The 21,123-nt window shown below is 40.8% G+C and overlaps 1 protein-coding gene across 2 annotated transcripts in view; it reads right to left on the bottom strand.

The window, feature by feature from the left end:
• OTUD7B (OTU deubiquitinase 7B) overlaps positions 1-17,106 on the bottom strand; it is a 54,854-nt gene extending 37,748 nt beyond the window's left edge. Inside the window, exon 1 of one of the 2 annotated variants that reach the window (XM_047724125.1) lies at positions 16,779-17,106. The gene's annotated coding sequence lies outside the window, so the exon portion shown is untranslated. The remainder of the gene's footprint in view (positions 1-16,778) is intronic. The other variant, XM_047724124.1, reaches the window with a different exon arrangement.
• Between the last annotated feature and the right edge of the window lie 4,017 nt (positions 17,107-21,123).

The raw sequence follows: 21,123 nt of genomic DNA, 5'->3' as shown, positions 1-21,123 counted from the left end.
ATCCCAATCCTTTACTGACCTGGGTCCCTAAAACCCACTAGTTCTACCACTAACTACCTCGATCCCACCTAATAAATCCCTAGAACTCAACTGGAACTCAGCTTCTCAGTCTCACAGACCTAAGCATTTTTAGTGCTTGTACTAAGTAATGCTTACCACAAAACCTGTGTGCCTATTTTTAAGCTCCTAACTCCCAAACAAACACCGTTCATCCGAGATATGGCACATGGTGATAATGGACATAATCAAAAACAAGTAACTCTCTTGGATCACATTAGCTAATGAATAAACCTAGAATACTAACAAAACTGGATTTTTAAAAAAGATTTTATTTATTCAGAAGAGATCAAAAGTGAGAGATCACAGAGGGAGAGGGGGAAGCAGACTCACTGCTAAGCAGAGAGCTCTGTGTGGGGCTCAATCCCAAAACCCTGAGATCATGACCCAAGCCAAAGGCAGATGCTAACTGACTGAGCTACCCAGCTGCCCCATAAACTGAATTTCAGCTGGTCAGACAACATTGGATTTTTTTTTTTTAAGATTTTATTTATTTGAGAGAGAGAGAGCAAGAGAGAGAACACGAGCGGGGCAGGGAGCAGAGGGAGAGGGAGAAGCAGACTCCCGCTAAGCAAGGAGCCCAACATGGGGCTTGATCTTAGAACTCCAGGATCATGACCTGAGCCAAAGGCAGACGCTTAACCAAGTGAGCCATCCAGGCACCCCAGACACTGGTTTTTAAGTCTTCCCAACCTCAAGACTATTTTCTGGTCTTCTGAATACAGAAAGTCTTCTCTATTTGAATGAACTGCAGAAGACAAGTCTGACCCAACAGTCCTTACTCACATACTCATCAGAGATAACTGGTAGAAAAAGGAAAAAAAATATTCCAACTGGTATGACCACATTACAACGTTAACAACACATTACTCACCATCATGCAACAAGAAAGCACTTGCAAGTGGGCAAGGAACATTCAGGAAGCCAAGGAAACAAACAAAACTCTCCCAGTCCTCAAAACACAAACACATCCACATGCCAAAGAAGGTTACACCGTCCAGTTTATACCCAGGTATGAGTGAGTGGAGAGGGAGTGGGGAGAAAGGAGGGGAAGTAAGAAGCATTATTGGGCAAGGAACATTCAGGAAGCCAAGGAAACAAACAAAACTCTCCCAGTCCTCAAAACACAAACACATCCACATGCCAAAGAAGGTCACACTGTCCAGTTTATACCCAGATATGAGCAAGTGGAGAGGGAGTGGGGAGAAGGGAGAGGAAGTGAGAAGCATTATTGGGCAGGTGTGCTTATCAGCACCAACAGATTTCTCTCTTGGACTCATGAAGAGCCTTTTTTTTTTTTTAATTATGTAAAGACCCCTTGATTTTTTTTTTTTTTTTAAGATTTTGTTACAGAGACAGAGCACACGAGTAGTGAAGAGGGGCAGAGGGAGAAGCAGACTCCCTGCTGAGCAGGGAGCCCAACACAGGGCTCTATCCTAGGACCCTGAGATCATGACCTGAGCCAAAGGTAGACACTGAAGCTTAACAGACTGAGCCACCCAGCACCCCATGGAGAAATTTTTTAAACAAAGAAATACTGGGAGTCGCACCCATTTTTATAACTTGATTTATTTAAATAATCACAGAGAACATGCAATATATATAAACGGCAGCATGTTAGAGTAGTTGCATACATTCCCTCTGAAATTCACCAGATCTGTATGTAAATCCTAGCTTTGTCACTATCTTGCTGTGTGACCTTGGACAAGTTATTTAACTTCTCTGTGCCTTAGCAGGGACCTCATCTGATAGTCACTGTGATATCCTGAGCAACTTCAACAGTACTGAAATATCTTGTCTGAATTGGTAAATATCTTTATTAACAGTAATAAATATTTTAGATGAATTAATCTGTAAATAGGTACAAGAGTATCTAACTTATTGAACGGTTATGAGTATTAAGTGAGGTGATATATAAAGTACTTAGTATAACTCATGGTAGGGTCTCACTATTAAAGAGTAAAGTTTTCTTCCCTTTACTTCTCAGCCAGGTCAGAAATTAATAACAGAAGAGTCGTGGCAAGGATTAAAATGGGGTAAGAACTACAGAACCCAAGTGTTGGAAAATGTTTACTACTAGGGCCCTAGTCATAAAATCTAGGAATATTTCATCTTGGCAGATGAAATTAAATAAGAGACCCTTGTAGTTGGTACATAATAAATGTTAGTTGATCCAGATAATGCTATTGTGAGCCTTCAGGTTATCTGTTAATACCAGATATAAGCCCGGCAGAATAGGAAAAGGGCAAGAAAAGGAAGGAAAGGAAAACAGAAGGGAAAAGAAGTGAGACTGAGTTACATCTTAAATAAACCAGACTATATATTTAAAAACCAAATATAAAGGATTTTTTAGAAGGCTATTTAATTCCCCAAAAACTTCCCATTAGCGAAAACACTCTATTGATTCACAGTATTTACCAACCTTTTTAGGTAATAAGGTCTGTGTAACTAAATTGTTCTTAACTGCTGACACGGTAAATAAGCTTGAAAGATTTGGGTCCAAAACTCTCCTCCTCCTTTTACTCCAAAAAGACTGATGGGGCCTTTTGAGGCTACCTCACCTACAGCCTGTAACCACAGCAACCTATCTTACATGCAGAGGAAAAGATATTTCACTTCAAAATTGGGAATCAGAGAATATACGCAATTAAAAACAAAATCAGAAGGAATCTTTTTCCTTGACTACAAAGAACTGAATGTGAGAAGACAGCTCTAAAGAACTCGGGTCACTGTTGCCTCATGAGCCCAACAGCATACACATTTACTGTCTGAAGATAAGGAAAACCTATGAGAGCTGAAACGGCTTGTGGGTAAACCTCATCATGATGTGCTCTTCAACTTCCCATTTCACTTCCCAGGCATCTTCCTCTGTGTTTTTAACCGCTTGTCTTACCTCCTCTTAAGCAACAGGATATAATAGAGCACTGGCCAAGAGTCAAAAGAATGGGCTCTACACCAAGTTCTACTAACTTAGGAAGTGTGCAAACTTCAACCGGTCATTTAAACTATGTATTCAGTATCACCTGAGAATGTTGGGCTAGACTCAGGGCTCTTGAAAGGCTTCCACTGAAGCATCCCTTTGGAGAGCAGATGCATTAGAAACCAGCCAAACCCAGCTCCTTTACTGCTACAACCCAGATGGAGAACACACGCACTGTTATTATATACTCTTCCTATAAAGGCAGTTACCAGGGGCGCCTGGGTGGCTCAGTCAGTTAAGCATCTGCCTTCGGCTCAGGTCATGATCCCAGGGTCCTGGGATCGAGCCCCACACTGGGCTCCCTGCTCAGTGGAGAGCCTGCTTCTCCCTCTCTCTCTGCCTGCCACTCTGCCTACTTGTACTCTCTGTCAAATAAATAAATAAAATCTTAAAAAAAAAAAAAAAAGCAGTTACCAAATTCTATTTATTTTTCTTCAAATCACTGGACTCTCCTTTTTCTCTCCATTACTATCACCCCTGTAGAGACTCGTCCCCCAGGACTATCATAACTGCTCTACCTGGTCTTCCACTTTATACTGCACAGCTGAAATTCATTTTCCTAAAATACTCATTTACACATAAAGTTCTGTGCTTGGTGATTTTTCACTGTAAGTATAAACCAAATTCCTCTGCCTGAGATTTAAGGCCCTCTCCTATTTACCTAACTCTCCAACTTTATTAATCTTGTTGCTTGTCTACTTTCTCTACCCTCAAAACAAAGCAGGCATAGTTCACTGTTCTCATGCCTTAAATGCTTTCTGAATGCTAACTGTTCTCACGCCTAGCCCTCTGAACTTACCCAGTCTCCTCTCTTCTCTAAGATCTAGATTAGCCTAAGTATAAAATTTTCCCCTATCCACTCCCTCTAAATGTCTATATAATTCCTGGGGCGCCTGGCACGCTCAGTTGGTACACGTCATGCGACCCTTGATCTCAGGGTCATGAGTTCAAGCCCCACATAGGTAACAGAGCTTACTTAAAAAAACAAAAACAAAAACAAAAACAAAAAAACATGTAATTCTGACAACTGTACTCCTCACTTGACACTTTGTACCCATGACTTCGTATTATTATTCATGTTTTTACGCAAATAATTCAGTCTTCACAACTAATTAAGTTCTTCATGACTTTAACTCTGTATACTAAAGCCTAACTTTTCAGAGAGCAAATATTCAATAAAATGTTTGCTATTGAGAGTAACTACTACCTTGGACAAGTCAAACTTTCTGGGCCTCATTTTCCTTATCTAGAAAATGATGACAATATGTAAATTTCCCTTCAGTTCTAAAACACTGTATGTATATAGTAGTATATACTAGTATATACTAGAGAGTATATACTACTCCATAGTTATATTTGTTTCTCATTATTTCTTTTTTTCTATATATCTATTTATGTATATGTAACTATTTCCCATTTAACACAGAATACAAATTCCCAAGGGGCCAATTCTACTACTACTTGTTTAGTTTATTTGCTGGGTAGCACTTCCTTAGCATCTCCTCAGAGCATGTTGTCCAAATTCTGGTACACAGCAGGTATTCAGCAGAAAGGAATTTATAGTCTCAAGCTGGCAGCAAACATCAAGAGAAATTTATGTAGATTATTTTCTTATCTCAATTTCCATAATGAACTAGCATATTACAAAAAACTTCAAAGATGATGTGAGAGAGAAGGAACTTAATGTTGTTAAAACAAGAGGTCACCTTGTGCCAAACAGCTAGGAATTTATTTTAAGCAACCAAAGAAACCAGGATGCAGCAAATATTAAGTCTAACTTTCGAATTCTATTTTCAGAATTCTGAGGAGTTTGAGAAGTCTCTATCCCTAGTCATCAAAAACGGACCAAGTATTCTTCATGTCAGATAATTTTGTCCTTAGTGCTGATGGAAATTTTCAGAAAATGAATAGTCTAATACTCGGCCAGGTGAGCTCTTTGTTCAAAGAAGATGAAAGCAAATACTCAAAAAGGAATTCATAAGAGCAGGTAAGTTTTTAAAATAAATAAGAACTTGCTGTCTAAAATATTTTTGTTAGCAGTGTGATATTTTCCCATTGTCTTTCTCAGTTCTTCACATGAGACTATCTTCACATAAAGACCAAGACTTACTAATACTAAAGGCTCAGAGTTATTAATGATTCAAAAGACAACAGTAGACCAACTCATTTTAAATGACCCTGGCTTTTCAAAGAACTATTTTAGAACACAAAACTGCTATTTTCAAAGCTGAATTCTATATATGATGTTTTCCAAACAGGTATGTGGCCCGGATACAAGTTTGATATAGTTAAGGTACAAGGGTTAGAAAGACTTCTAAGCCATGTTTTGAAGGATGAGAAGAAACAGCCTCCTTAAATTTTTATACCTATCCCCATTTTCCATTCCTGTTCCCCAATCCTATTCCACAGTATCTGCTAACTCCCACTATCTCTTTGTTGTTTCACTCTCCACCACCCTCATCCCCACTGCCCCCAGCCCCACCCCACACACCAAGGTCCCCTTAACCTAAGAACTGCTTAGAGAACCATAAAGTAAGAGGCTGGTGCCAGGAGCTAGAGCTCATACCATCTTCCCTGTTAAGCCTCCAAATAAAATCAAGGGTCACAGGTAATTTTATCTTCCATAGTTTTTCCCCACTACCGATCTCCCTTATCAAGACTTAGAGAGAAGATATGGGGGTGGTAGGAAGTGCGTGCTGGGGGTTCAATAACTCAAAGAAACTGAATGCTCCTTAAAGCCAACTCAATCCATTATATGCAGCTACTGACAGCAAAAGTTTTCATTACAGGCTTATTTCCCACAGTGTACTCTGGCCTACAATCCTTACACAGTCCCAACAACCTTCTCCAGTATCTACTAAATATGTGCTGAGAAATACAAACATTTTACAAAAAACTTGAAGCTTAAGATAACTACAAAAGAAAACTGGTTACAAATTAAAGTTCAGAAATGCATTTTAGAATTATAAATGGATTTGGGATTATCCACCTTGAAAAGGTCCATGATAATGTTCTGCAGAACACCAAGAGAAAATCAAGACTGGATGTATATGGTTTAACCATACAAAACTGCAAATACAAAAGTATTTGACTGCTTTTGCCTACAAAACTGCAATTTCATATAGTTCCACTTAATATTTAATTTCTACTTGGCAAGTGAGGGAAGAGCTTCTGTGAGGCCGAAATGATGTTATATTGGGACTGTACCTTCTAGAATGAAAAGCTTCAAAATATTCTGCTGAAATACAATCTGGTTTCAATAAAAAAACCAAGTGTTAAACATATACATACATATACATACATATGTACAAATGTGTCTATTAGGCTTTCTTCTTTAGGCACCAAAGAATTCCTGGTTCCCAGCAGTGTTTATGAAGTGAACAGAGAGGCTGCTTTGTCTCAACACCAGTATCCCATCTCCAGTGAGGGTGTCAAGACCTTGATGACAACAGCAGAATTTGATAGCTAGTGAAATGAGTCTGGCCACAGGAGAGCAGTGCCTCACAAATGCCATCAGGATCAATTCCCAGGAGTTTCCTCATTGGATGATATCACCAATCAATTCCCATTTCATTTCTCAGGGAATGTTTGCTCATCTCTTGCAAGAAGTTAGTCTTGACTACTCTCGACAATTATGTGCATTTTATTTAATTTTCATTGCTGAATGTTTCTTTATAAGCTCTATTTTAATGGGGCCATTATCATGCTCATGATTAACAGTTCATCAGTGCAAAGGATTTTTATTTTTTAATTCATTAATTAACCATTTAGTCACTAATAGTAACTAAATGCCTACCATGTAAGTTACTGTGGCAAGCCCCAGGAGAGACACAGAAGATAAAAGAAATTCCAGGAGCTCATAGTGTAGTAGAAATGGCATCCGAAGAGCACAAATAACAAAAACACAAAAATATACAACTACAAACAAATAAGTATGAATAAAATGATAGAATTCAGAAGTGGGAAAGATCACATCCTGTTGGAGAAAAAAAAAACCAGGAAAGTTTTTATGGACAATATGACTTAAACGGGGACTTTGATAGGTAGGATATTTTTTAACAGGACAAGTGAAAAGGGCAATGGAGGTAAGAGGCTTAAAGATTAGATGATTAAGTAAATTAGATCTACATGAAGACACATCTGAAAAACAATGTTGAGGAAAAAACTGCTAAAGGATCATACAATACAATTCTGTTTATGTAAGATTTCAAAACTATATGTTGTTTGTGTATACATAATATGTTAAAAAAAAAAGTATAAAACATGAAATTGAATGACAGATAGTAAATCAGACCAGTAGTCATTTCCCAAGAAAGAGGAAAGGGGAAAGGAAGCATAGTAGGACCTAGCTATATTTAACATTATATCTTAAACAGAGTTAGAGATCTAAGACAAGTATGACAAAATGTTAATATCCATTAAATTTGGGTTATGTGCTCAAAATGTTGGGATTTTTTCTCCCCTGGACTTTTCTAAATATTCAATATATCTTATTATTCAAAATTTTAAAATTAAGAAAGGGCCAGGTGAATAGAAAAATAGTGGAATCACTAACCCAAAAATAATAGTCAGGAGGAGCAAGATGGTTCCCCCAAACTTTCAGGGAACACTTGAGTGCCCTCTGAGTGCACTCAGAGAGTGCACAGAGGGTACTCAGAACAGGGTGGGGTGAAGGCTGACAGATACGGACAAGAAATAAGTTCTTATTGCCATCCTAAATCAGATATCCGAGGGGAGTGACAACCACGATCCCACACAACATAAATGCCAGTGTAACCAAGTCATCTCCCCCCACCTCCCCCAAAAAAGCCAAGGAAACTTCCAGATACATAGGAATTCTGATAAAGACTCACTGTGAGTAGTTATTCCGTGCCTCCTCTCTCCCCTCCTCTCCCCAAAACACAAACAAAAACAAAATGTACCCTTGCCCACTTGAGAAAGAATTAAGAATTGGCAACTCTACTAAAGTGGATAGTTTCCAAACCAAGGCCCGTCTCTGGAAAAGATGTGGACAGAGCCCAGAGCAAAGAGTAAAGAAATCTTAACTCAGTTAAGTTTGAGGAAGACTTATCAGTGAAAGGTACCCATCCGAGGGCGCCTGGGTCGCTTGGGGGGTTAAGCCTCTGCCTTCAGCTCAGGTCGTGGTCTCAGGGTCCTGGGATCAGGCCGCATCCGGCTTTCTGCTCAGCAGGCAGCCTGCTTCCCTCTCTCTCTCTGCCTGCCTCTCTGCCTACTTGTGATCTCTCTCTCTGTCAAATAAATAAATTAAAATCTTTAAAAAAAAAAAAAAGAAAGGTACCCATCCTTCCACATCCCCTTGTGTCCCAACTTTCCCCAGGGGAGTCTAAGAATCTCTAAGATATCCTTCTATCCTGTCCTGTTCTTCTCCAGCATAAAACCCAAGTTTAAAGTTACCACTTCAAATCCAAACAATTTCCCTTCGCAAAAACCCAATGAAGGGGCACCTGGCTGGCTCAGTCGGTAGAACATGCAACTCTTGATCTAGGTGTCATGAGTTCAGGCTCCAGGTTGGGCCAAGTGCTTGCTTTAAAAAATAATAAATAAATAAAATAAAATAATACATATATATCTCCAATAAAATTTAAAACACAGGAAAGGAAGAGTTAGAATACAAGTGTAATAAACAAATCTTGTTTTTAAGATAAATATCCTTTTTTGTGGATAAACAATTTATTTCTTCTACCAAAGTTTCACTGGCACAATTTAAGATTAAGTTTAAAAGAACTTGAAGGGAATTTAGCAAGAGAGATAACTACATCTGCACATTCAGTAAAACAAATACCTTGACATTCTTCTACATCTGCATCATTAAAGATGAATAATCCTAACATCCTATTCACTCCCCTCCAGGGCACCCAACTGCCTCAGCTCAAAAGCCCTATTCCCTGAGGTACTCTCAGGGCAGATCTTCTTCATTCAAACCCGGGAAAATGCCACCATTCACTTCGGACTGGTAAAAACAACAATGGGATGGAATGTCTTCCAGCACAATGCGGTGTAGCAAACACGAATGGGACATGAGAGGATCAGCGAGGTGAAATGATATTTATTAATCTCCAACCACATTACAGCCACTGGAAATGGAATTCCAGACCAAGCTATCACAAAACTACTTCTGTGACCCTGAGTAAATGTCCTCTGAAAATGAATGGGAGACTAAAACAGTCCCTATAGTTCTCTGATTCCATGAGTCTGCAAACACCAGCACTCAATAAGAACTGTTCCTGTTAAGCATAATAAAGGTACTTAAAAAGCCTTTTGCTCTGTTCCTCTCCAATGTATGCCCTACACCACTGACGAAATAATCTTTCTACAACGTGAAACTTAATTCTCAACTCGATGCTTAAAAACCCTGAAATGCTCATCATACTGGAGCACAAGCTAAAGCTGTCCATGATCAGCCTTAACTACTTCTCCAGCCTTATCCCTGCCCTCCAACCCTGTCCTCCAGCCACAATCATTACTAAAAGTTACCTGAAGAAGTCTGGCTGTTTCGTTCCTTTAAGCTTTTATTCATGTTGTTTTCTCAGCCTGGAGTGTACTTCTCCCTGTCTTCTGTAGGGTACACCCTTAACTCATCTTTCAAGACTCATCTCAAATGTCATCTCTTCTCGGAGGCACTTTCCAACCTCTGCATGCCCAAGGCAGAACTGACCTTTAGGCCCCTACCATCCCCCCTACATACTTCTATGGCAACAACAGCCACACTTCATGACATCTATATATTTATGCATCTGTCTCCTCCCCCTGGGCCCATAATTCCCTGTAGGTAGAGACCTTGTCTGACTCATCTGTTTCCTCAGTGCCTATGACAGAAAGAGACATTCAAGGGATGTTTGATGGCACTGGGAGGAAAGAAACAGAAAACGAGAAAGGACAAAGCAGAAGTCAATTAAGATGGCCCGAAGACTGTAGAATAGTGTCTATCACTCTACCACTATCCCTGGCCTTTTGCTCTTTCCCTAAACTCTACTCTTCAGAGAGCTTATTCATTCCCTTGGCTACAGCTCCCACATCCATGCTGAGGAGCCACAAAACCACGCTTCCAAAAATATTAACCTCTGCCTCTACTCTCCACCAGCTTCAGGTTCATCTCTAACAAATGGGTCAGCTTTCTCTTGGGTGTTTCATTCCTACTTCACATCCAATACCTTTCAAACTGAACTCATCAAATGCCCCTAAAAAATGAGGAATCCTTCCTAATTTCCTGATCTTAATGTCTGAGAAACCCAAGCTTAAAATGTTATAGTCATACTTGATGGATCACTCTCCTTCATCGGCTACATCCAGCCGTCACGGACTTTAATTTTTACTTAACAATCTCTTTTTCCCTCTTTCTCTCCTTATCCCAACCCACACCCCAACTCTAGCTCAGGTTTCATCACCTCATACACCCAAGGAGCCAATCCCCCTTCCCTCCCGGCCTACCTGTTTTCTACTATCATCATTTTGCTATTACTATCCTCAAAAATTCACAGTGGTTCACTATTTTCTATAATTTAAAATCTCAATTTATAAGCCTGCCTTTTAAGACTCCTCTAAAACATAGCTCCAAACCAACTTAACCAACCTGCTCAGGTCAGTCTCATCACTTCCCCAGGAACACCCAAGCCTAGTCCAGGCTTTTGCTTGATCCTTCTCAGCTCCAAAATGAAATGACTTTGTTGTTGTTGTTGTTATCTGCTTCATCTTTACCCCTTGTACTTCATACAATTTTATTTTTTTAAGATCTGAAGTAAGTTACAATTCCTCCGTGATAGCACTCATAACTACCTGAGTGCTCTTGTCCCCAAAGACATACGATATGAGATCTATACTGTGCAATCGATAATATAATTTCTCATTTTCTTCTTTTTTTTTTTTTTTTGGTCTGGCATATAGGAAGTTCAATAGGTATTCACTCCTTCCTATACTCCTTATTCCCATCTAGACTGTAAACTCCTCAAAGGCACAAAATCATTTTTCCTAATCCTCCACAGTACCTAACATAAAATTGAACTCAACACAAGTCACCAAAAATAATAGCTCAGTAATTTTTCCTATCCAAAACTATTTCTTAGAGAAATAAAAAGATGAGACAAAAACCTAAAAAACACAGTTGAAAATAATCCTGAACTAAACTATATAAATTAAGATTCCTGACTTCCACCTCTGATCTCCACTCAAAAATACTACAATCTCCTGACTCAAGAGGTAAATAATAATCCTGTGCTCATGACATCATAAGCACATAGTTTGGTAATGACTGTGAGAAGGTAGGGGGTAGGCAGGGATGAAGGAAAGCAAGTCAACTGAAAGAACAAAGTTGGAAGAACAAGCATGTGATCCTGTGTTTATTAAATGTGAACACTGCTCCTCATTCCTTTTTTTTTTTTTTAATTAGCCATATTTTCAAACAACTTAATTTCAGAAGGAAAAACCTGACAGTTTTTTCAGCAGAGTCACTATCTGGAAGAGCCTCTACAAAGCCCAAGTGCTCTGAAAAAGCCACCTTCATTTTCATCAACGCAACATAACAAAATAGGATTCCTCCAGATACTGTGAGTAAACACTCACTCTGACTATAACACAGACATCATTTATATATCACTTAGGCATAAGGCAGACAACCTAAGTGGTCACAATGGACCTGCACAGATTTTGAAAAGAAACTGGTCTTCATCAACATACTCATAGGGGCACCTGGGTGGCTCAGTGGGTTAAAGCCTCTGCCTTCAGCTCAGGTCATGATCTCAGGGTCCCTGGATCGAGCCCCGTATCGGGCTCTCTGCTCATCAGGGAGCCTGCTTCTCCTCTCTCTCTGCCTGCCTTCTGCCTACTTGTGATCTCTGTCTGCCAAATAAATAAATAAAATCTTTAAAAAAAAAAAAGAAAGAAAAGAAACATACTCATATAATCCAGTCTTAATTATCCATAAATGAATTACCCAATTTACAGGATTTCTGAGGCATAATCTTTAAACCAAGTTTGACTGTTCTTCACCATCAGTATATACCCTCCTCACCATCAGGTAATATAGGCTTAGAAACACAAATTCATTTCAACATCAATATGATCCTCAAAACATTAAAATAAATCTGGCTTAAGAAAATTATCAAACCAAGAAATTTTCATATTAAATTCCGAATTACTTATATTACTGTACCCTACAACAGCAGAGATAACTGGAAGTTAATGCCCTTAAAACATGATACTGTCCTTACCATAAGCTCTTGAGGATAAGCCAGCCACAGCCTACAGGCCCACAGTACAATGTGAGACAGGCACAAACAGAGCTCAGCATAGTGAGTAAAGTGTGAAGACAAAAACTTCTACAAGAATCCTCTGTCTCCTGGATGATTCCTTTAGGCCAAGATGGTCCAGAAGAGAAATCGAAGAGTTATAATGTACTGGTGCCTGCATGACTCCTTGCCCCTGAGTTCCTGGACCAGAAGGCTCAACACTTTTTAAATTCATCCTTTGTTCAAGGACCTACAATGACTCTATTGACCCTTCCATGAACACCCAACAGAGTCTGGCCTCTGAGTCCCCTCCACCCTCTTGCCTGCTCTACCCATGACTTGACCACCCACATTCTCTCCAGTCCCTCTCATTTATTACCCCCACAAACACAACTTAGTCATTCATACCACCACTGCACACTGTACATTCTATACTTTTTGCCTGGAAGATCTTTTATTTTCTTTTACTCTTAACACAGAATAGCTATTTCATTTACTTGAATGCTCACACATATTTCATAGATAAGGATGGACAAGTAAATTGTCCAAGATCACACAGTCCAGATTTGAACCAAGTTCTACCTCCATTGGCCATGCCTCTTTATGACTCTAATCCACAGCCTCCAAGTCCATTTCAAATTTTGCTGATTCAGAAATCTTCCCTAATTAATTTCACAGATTCTCTTACTTCTAGTTTTCTAGCCTTTATATATTCCATTTATATTTATAGCACATTAAATTTGGTTTTGTTTATATGTTGTGTCCTAAATGTTAAAGCCTGTAACAGTGTGCCTTCCCATTTATATATACCGCCTTCCACAACCCCACCCCTGTCCCAAAGGCAAGGACACTTGTCTTTATATCCTTTCTATCTTCCCAAAGCCTGTCACTGGAGCTTGGAGACAGCTTAATCCACAAGAATGCTCAATCATTATTCAGCAAGGATTCCTTACTTAAAAAAAAAAAAAAAAAAAAAAAAAAAAACACAGAGGCACCTGGGTAGCTCAGTCAGTTGACCATCTGACTCTTGGGTTTCAGCTCAGGTCATGATCTCAGGGTCATGTGTGACCTGTGTGAGACTCTGCACTCGTGTCAGACTTGGCACTCAGTTTGGAGTCGGCTTGAGATTCTCTCTCCCTCCCCAACTGCCATTCCCACTTGTGCTCGTGCTTGCGGGTGCTCTCTCTCTCTCTCTCAAATAAATAAATCTTTTTAAAAAAACAAACTTTCTTCTCTCATACTAAAAAATCAACGGAGTTCAGGCATTCACACAACTGTCCTGCATCTATATTCCAGTTACACAGATTTTAATTATCTGAATTTATCAGGGGCTGTTGAGAAGATTTCACAGCTCCTAAGTTTCCACAGGGAAGACGCTGCTGAAGCCACAATTCGAAGCACTTTCTCAAAATTTTTCCTTGATGGGATGAATGTTTGGGTAAAAGAGGGAGCCTCACAAGGATCTGCCAGGATCCTTGGCATGCTTAAGCATGCTTGAGAAGCTCGAAAACTTTACAACTGGCCCACAGTGCCCCCATATCAATCCGAAATTTTATTTTTAATATTGTTACTCCATCATATGGTTATATATATTGAATCTTGAAACCCCAAACAACGATTTCTGAGAAATGGGAAAAGTGGCAGACTATTAGGCTGCCCTAGACTTATTCCTACTTATTCAACTGCTTCAATTCCCACCCCACCAGCCACCAAATAATAAATGTAAGAGGAAGTTTATATAAATAGACAGAAGTATACTTTCCGCCTAGGGACACTTTTCTTATACTCCTAACAAAGAATAACTATTTCATTTGCTTGAATGCTCATACATATTTTATAAATAAGGATGGAGAAGTAAATTGTCCAAGGTCACATAGTAAATGCCATAATCAAGATTTGAACCAAGTACTATCTAACTTCATAGGTCATGCCTCTTTATGACTCTAATCCACAGCCTCCAATTCCATTTCAAATTTTGCTGATTCCAAAATCTTCCCTAATTTATCTCACTGATATAACTAGAATTTCCCAGACATCACTAATATCAGCATCAACCGGGGCATCTGGGTGGCTAAGTGGGTTAAAGCCTCTGCCTTTGGCTCAGGTCATGATCCCAGGGTCTTGGGATGGAGCCCCACATCGGGCTCTCTGCTCAGCGGGGAGCCTGCTTCCTCCTCTCTCTCTCTCTCTCTCTCTCTCTGCCTGCCTTATCTGCCTACTTGTGATCTTTGTCTGTCAAATAAATAAATGAAATCTTAAAAAAAAAATCAGCATCAACCGACTCATTAATTAAAACAATTATTAATAGTCAACAGACTCAGGGAAGGTGATTCTGATTTTTAAAAATTTGATCTTACCCTCCAAATTAAATCTTTTTTCAACAGGGGTCCCCAGAAGTAGGAGATTAAGGAAGTATTTCCAAGTTGTTGGTGACCTAACTCCACCAAGTCCAACTAAAATTACCATTCATTACTGTTCAGCCTGCCTTATACATGTCAGCATACAGCCCTTTCCCTGGCAAAGGTTTACATTTTTTTTTTCCACAAGGGAGTCTCTGGCATTGAAATGCCAGAAAAGAAATGAAAGGGATAAGTCAAGTCAGCCAACAACAAAAAATTAGTAATAGTTTGGGAATTATCTTCCTTCCATCTTTCCTTCCTGCTTGAATGCTTAATGCCCAAAGTGGATATCTGTTCAATTCTAAATTATTCATGTTAATGGATAATTATCGACAGAAAGGTGCTGATAATCCGAAATGGAAAAAAAATTGAAAGATAATCTATTCCAGTTTTGGAAGATCTTTTCAGCATATTTACCTTCTCAATTATTCCTAGCATGAGCTAATATTTGTATTCATTTGCGATCACTAAGTACATAGTAACTGGCCACTTACTCAGGGAGGTGCTCTGAGGCATGCCGGGTAGCTAGTGGAAATTAGAACAAGACTGGCATTCACACTCCAGATGAGCAACATCAATTTCATTTATTTTACAGTTCTGTTCAGCCTTCAAAATATCAATAGACTAGCACAGCAGGTTGGTTCCTAAACTTTAAAAGAACTGTTCAGAAAAACAATGAGGACAAAGAGTATAATTGTTTGCCTATAATGTATTCATTTGTAAATTACTGCACAGCAAATGTTTAATTATAAGTTCGATTCTCCCTAGTCACCCAGTATGTTCCTGCTGTCTTCTCCACCGCACCAGAAATGCAGTCTCGTTCACTAGGAAAGAAATTTTCTAAATGTTTTTTAAAAACTTAGGATTTGCTATCTTTTTGGACTAGCCTCACGACTACCTCTTCTTGCCCTTTTCCACCTTCGAAACAGATTTTGAAAGACAAAGGGATCCAACCTCCTCAAGGACCTCCTAAACATATAGTAGGACTGAAAAATTACCAACTTATGGTTGTTCTAAAAAGCATTTTACATAGTTATAAAAATATGAGGAAAATAATAAATTCTCATATAAAAATATGAGTAAAATAACAAATTCTGCTAATTCCTGCTTTTGCATTTACGAAAAGGAAACCCCCTGAAGAGTGTGGGGGAGACTCTCTTACATATAATTTCACCAGTCCACTTCTTCCAACTTAATTTCCTATCCGTTTTGTGCCCAGAGGAACCACCCAGGTTAGACAGACTACCTAGACGAGGGAGAGGGAGCGGTGGGGAGGGAGACAGAGAAAGACTCAGAGACTTAGGGAGCCTCAGAGACTCGGAGCTCTGGTCCTTGTGAGCCGACAAGCTAAAAATACGCCGGCCCAGTAAACAAATCCCATTCCATCCCGACCGGAGCCACACCGTTAACCTAGTAATTATGAGAAGAAGAGTGAGATCACGCAGCCCCCGGCTTACTCATCATCAGCTTCTAAAGTTTCCATCGGCTCATGGCAACTTTTCTTTTTTTCTAAAGTTCATAAGCCTGCCCTAGAATCAATCGATCTCTCTCTCTCTCTCTCTCTCTCTCACACACACACACACACACACACTCACAAGACACTTCTTTTTCGCTCCCCTCCTCCATTACTGGACGCACCTCAGTTTGGCTATCTACAGGGGAGAACAAGCTTGTTTTCTTTTCGTTGCACTTTTATACTCAGACTTTTATGAACTTTATCCTACTATAGGGATAGGACAGGGGGTCCGCACACTCTTAACCACCTTAAGACTCCACCATCCCTCCCCGAAAGTCTCGCTGACAAGGGGGCGACCGTCCAAACTGCCCAGCACAGCTTAGGAAAAGAAGCCAAGAACCGGGGTGGGAGCGAGGAACACGGGACGCAGGTGAAAGGGAGAAGTAACGGGGAAAAGGTTGGGACGAAGCAAGGCACAGTCGGGGCGAGGAGGGGTTGCCGGGAGGCGGTGGCTCCGGGTGAAATATAATCAGAAAGGAGAAGGGGGACAGTGGAGATCAGAGGGTCGGAGTTTGGGAGTCTGAAGAGACGGGAGGGGCGGGAGCAGACGGGGAGGAGGGTGACAGGGCAGGGGGCTCCGTTACCCTCGCGGCTCCCGGGGCAAGGCCCTAGGCCGGGGCGGAGCGCGGGGCCCGGCCGCCTCTCCTCATTCCTCGGCTGTGACCCCGGGGTCCGGCTGGCCCCTCCCCCGACGACGATGGAGGCGGAGGCGGTGGCGGAGACTGCGACCGCGGCTGTTGCTCCGCAGAGGATCAGGAGCTGGAGCCAGACGGCACTGATCAGGACTGGCCTCCCCCAGTGGTTTTTTGCCTGCTCCACACCCCGTCGCCACTCCGACTCGGGCGGCTGGTTCAGGATCGGTGGCTTTCGGCCGTCCGGCCGGAAACTAGCGCCAGTTTCCGGCCGGAGCGGGTTGGTGGTGACACCCAAGCCGCCCCCAGGCCTCCTCCTGCCCGGCCCCGCCCCGCCCCGCCCCGCCCCATGGCAGCCCCGCCTTTAGCGCCGCTCCCCTGGCTCTGGCCAGTTTGGCGCCTGCCCCGCGCGTGACCCCGTGTTTTCCTGGCCAGTGTTCTTGAGGCCTCTGATCTGGAGAGTTCTTGAAGCGGAGCTGGAGGGGTCCAGAGGTGGCTGTTGAGACTTTGGGGCAGAGTCAGTTGGATACAGCCCTTTGGGAAGAAGCAAAAAGAGGCGGGTAGTTCTGGAAAAGTGAGAAGGGTGAAAATACTTTCGAAGTAGAAGACTGAAATTCTAGTTACTCTTCGCGGTCATTCTGGACTGACCAGAGGAAAATTAACAGTGCTTCTTCCAGACCAAGTCTCCACCCAGTTTTGCAGTCGTCTTCCATCACACGTGAAGTTAACATACCCTTCTCTTTTAACACTCAGTACTTAATTACTTGCACAATGATGTCATGTATGCCTCAGCCCAATAGAAAAAAGTTAAGTATCGCTGTTTTATTAGTGCGTTTTAACAGCATCACAGCATAATTCAATTCAAATATTTCTTGAGTCCCTACTATGTGCAAGGTACTGTGCTCATTTATACTGGGGACACAAATGAATAAGACATAATTCCAGGCATCAAGGATCTTACACTTTAGGGGCGCCTGGGTGGCTCAGTGGGTTAAAGCCTCTGCCTTCGGCTCAGGTCATGGTCTCAGGGTCCTGGAATCGAGCCCCAAGTCGGGCTCTCTGCTCAGCAGGGAGCCTGCTTCCCCCTCTCTCTCTGCCTCTCTGCCTACTTGTGCTCCCTCTCTCTCTCTCTGTGTGTCAAATAAATTAATCTAAAAAAATCTTTAAAAAAAAAAGCATCTTACACTTTAGTAAAATACGTGAAACTATATTATATAACACAGCTCACATATGTGCTCTGTGAGGAACAATGGGCTAGGGCATAAACTTCAGCATATAGCAGACCTTCCATACTTATTGAATAAACAAATAAATATTAGGAGAATGTGAACTAAGAAGAGCCATTTAATCAATACCTCTTTGTGACAAACACAAAATGGGGCCAGCCCCTGCTATAACCATACCAAAGAAATCCTAAATTTTAATTTAGATTCCTAGCATCGTGGCACCTGATCTGCATATTCAAAATGTTTATTGTCTAAATTGTGCCCATTAGGCCTCCTTAAGAACGAATACTGTACCACAGTCAACTTTTCCCCTTAATACTTCCTGAGGTCTTTAGTCTCAAATGGCAAGGGTGGAGCATAGACATTTTGGAATTACCCAGCTCAGGACTAGAAAATGGACATCTGAAACAGGAAACTGCCTAGACGGGCAGCTATATCTCCTGGGGACACCCAAGGTTTAGAGTTGATTTAGGGCCGTGCCAAGGCCAAGAAGGTCAGAGTGTCTTGCAGGAGGCACACCCAGGACCCAACAGCACAAGTTGGCAAGCAGAGCCATTTGGCCTGGGCTTCAGCTATGGGGGGACTGCAAATTTGGGCTACTGTTCCATGGCAAATTTGAGGAAGAGGGTAGAATAAGACGTGGTCATCTAAGTTGGTTCTAAGTGAATTCCATTGATCACAATCATCCCTTGCTAGCTAAATCTGAGGTAGGAGGACAGGTCCACAGATGAGGAGCCTCAAAAATCTATATTTTCTTGTTTCACCAAAGCCCTCCCAGGACGAGGTAATGCTGATCTGTTGACTATGTCTTTCCAGTCAACTCCACTACCACCACCTTATTAGAACCAGGTACAGAGTTCAAAGACACTCTCCAGCCTCATTATTACAAGGCAGACTTTTACTTTTGGCAGTGACCACAAAAAGTTTCCATATTTGAAAGCAGGGCCAAACTCAATTAAGTAACCACAAATTTACAGGCTTGCCTGGAAATTTAGGGGCCAGGAAGTGATGGGGTTGCAGTTGCTTTGTGCCTGTTTCTTGCTCTGACCATCCATCACTCATTGTTGTTTGTGCGATTGCTCAATGGGCCGCTTGTTTTGGGTCAGCCCAGGCTATGTGGGTAGCAGTGTGGTCAGCCAGGCTGGGAGCCAAGCCACCTGGATTCTGGTCCCAGCTCAGCCAGCCCCTAAGCCATTAAGTGACTCCCTTCCTATTCCTATGTGTCAATTTCTCTGCCTAGAAACTGGGGACCTCTTCTGTAGTGATCTGTAGCCATTTGGGCTGTCACAATGCTGAATGTTCAGAAGCAGCTGTCTGATGTCGTTGTCAGCTGCCAGAACACAGCTGATTATTTTTTGCTGCCAGGTAAAAGAATAGTTTAAAAAAAAAAAAGAAAAGAAAAAAGAAAGAAAGAGAGCAGCAGAGAAAATTCTACAAGTGTACCAGCCACATACCCTCATCTGCCATTCAGTACTAAGTTCTCTTCCAACCTAAGGCCTGTTTTTGTTTACTCATCTTAGCAATTCAAAGGGATGCTCCAAGGAGTTCCCTGAACTTCCACTTCACTTTAAGCAAGAGCAGAAAAAACAGAAAAACTAAAAGGAGCATTGCACCAGAAAAACTAAAAGGAGTGACTATTTCAATACTAGTTAATGGATAGAGTGGGGAAAATGTTCAGAGAAAGCTATTTTGCAGCTAACTAGGAAAAAAAAAAGAAAAAAAAAGCAATTGTTTGCATTTATATGCTCCTGTGGTGGGACAGAACACCAAACCAAAATAACTTCCTTTCCACTACCACCACTATAATTAAAACCAGTGTTCCAGTGGAGTTTCAAAACAGCATATTGTACGTGCCTAAGAACCTCAGACTGACTGAGAATTTGGGAGACTGAAAACCAGGAATCTAAATATTTTTAAAATACACACAGTTCTGGGCACCTGGGTGGCTCAATCAGTTGAGCATCCAGCTCTGAATTTTGGCTCAGGTCGTGATCTCAAGGTTGTGGGATGGAGCCCCACATCTGGCTCTGCTCAGCAGGTCATCTGCTTGAGATTCTGTTCCTCTCCCTGTTTCTGCCCCTCTCCCTGCTCATGCTCTCTCTCTCTTCTCTCAAATAAGTAAACCTTTAATAATAAGTAAATGAATAAATATATCCACAGTTCTTTTTCTTTTCTAGGTATAATTGTCATACCACATTGTATCAGCTTCGGTTGTACAGCATAATGAGTCAGTATTTGTGTGTATTGTGAAATGATCACCACAATAAGGCTAGTAGACATCCATTATCATAGTTACAATTTTTTCTTGTGATGAGAACTTTTAAGACTTACTCTCTTAACTTTAAAATATGCAACACAGTAGTATTATTAACTGTAGTTGCCATTCTTTGCATTACTTCCCCAGGACTTACTTATTTTATAACTGCAAGTTTGTATCTTTTGACCTCTTTCACTGGTTGCCCACCCCCACCCCACTCCTCTCCTCTGGCAACCACCAATCTGTTCTCTGTATCTAAGAGCTCAAGCTCAACCTTTTTGTTTTGTTGCTTTGTTTTGTTTGTTTGGGTTTGTCTGTTGTCGTTTTTGGCTTTTTTTTTTTTTTAGATTTCACATATTAGTGAAATCATACAGTATCTCTCTTTGATTTATTTCACTTAGCATAATACCCTCAAAGTCCATCTATGTTGTCACAAATGGCAAGATTCCATGTTTTTATGGCTGAATAATGTTCCTATATATATGTTATATATATAAAACATGTTTGTGTATATATATATATATATATATATATATATATATATATGGATGTCGATATACCTCAATTTCTTTATCCATTCAGCTATCGATGGACACTTAGGCTGTTTCCATGTCTTGGTTATGGTAAATAATGCAGTGAACATGGGGTACGTCTATCTTTTTGAATTAGTGTTTTCATTTTCTTGGGATAAATACCCAAAAATAGAATTGCTGAATCATCTGATATTTCTATTTATAATTCTTAAAGGAAACTCCATCCTGTTTTCCATATTGGCTCCACCAATTCAAATTCCTACCAACAGTGCACAAGGGTT

This window comes from Lutra lutra, chromosome 4 (genome assembly GCF_902655055.1).
Source record: "Lutra lutra chromosome 4, mLutLut1.2, whole genome shotgun sequence".
Classification (NCBI taxonomy): Eukaryota; Metazoa; Chordata; class Mammalia; order Carnivora; family Mustelidae; genus Lutra; species Lutra lutra.
This window is presented reverse-complemented; position numbering and strand designations above follow the sequence as displayed.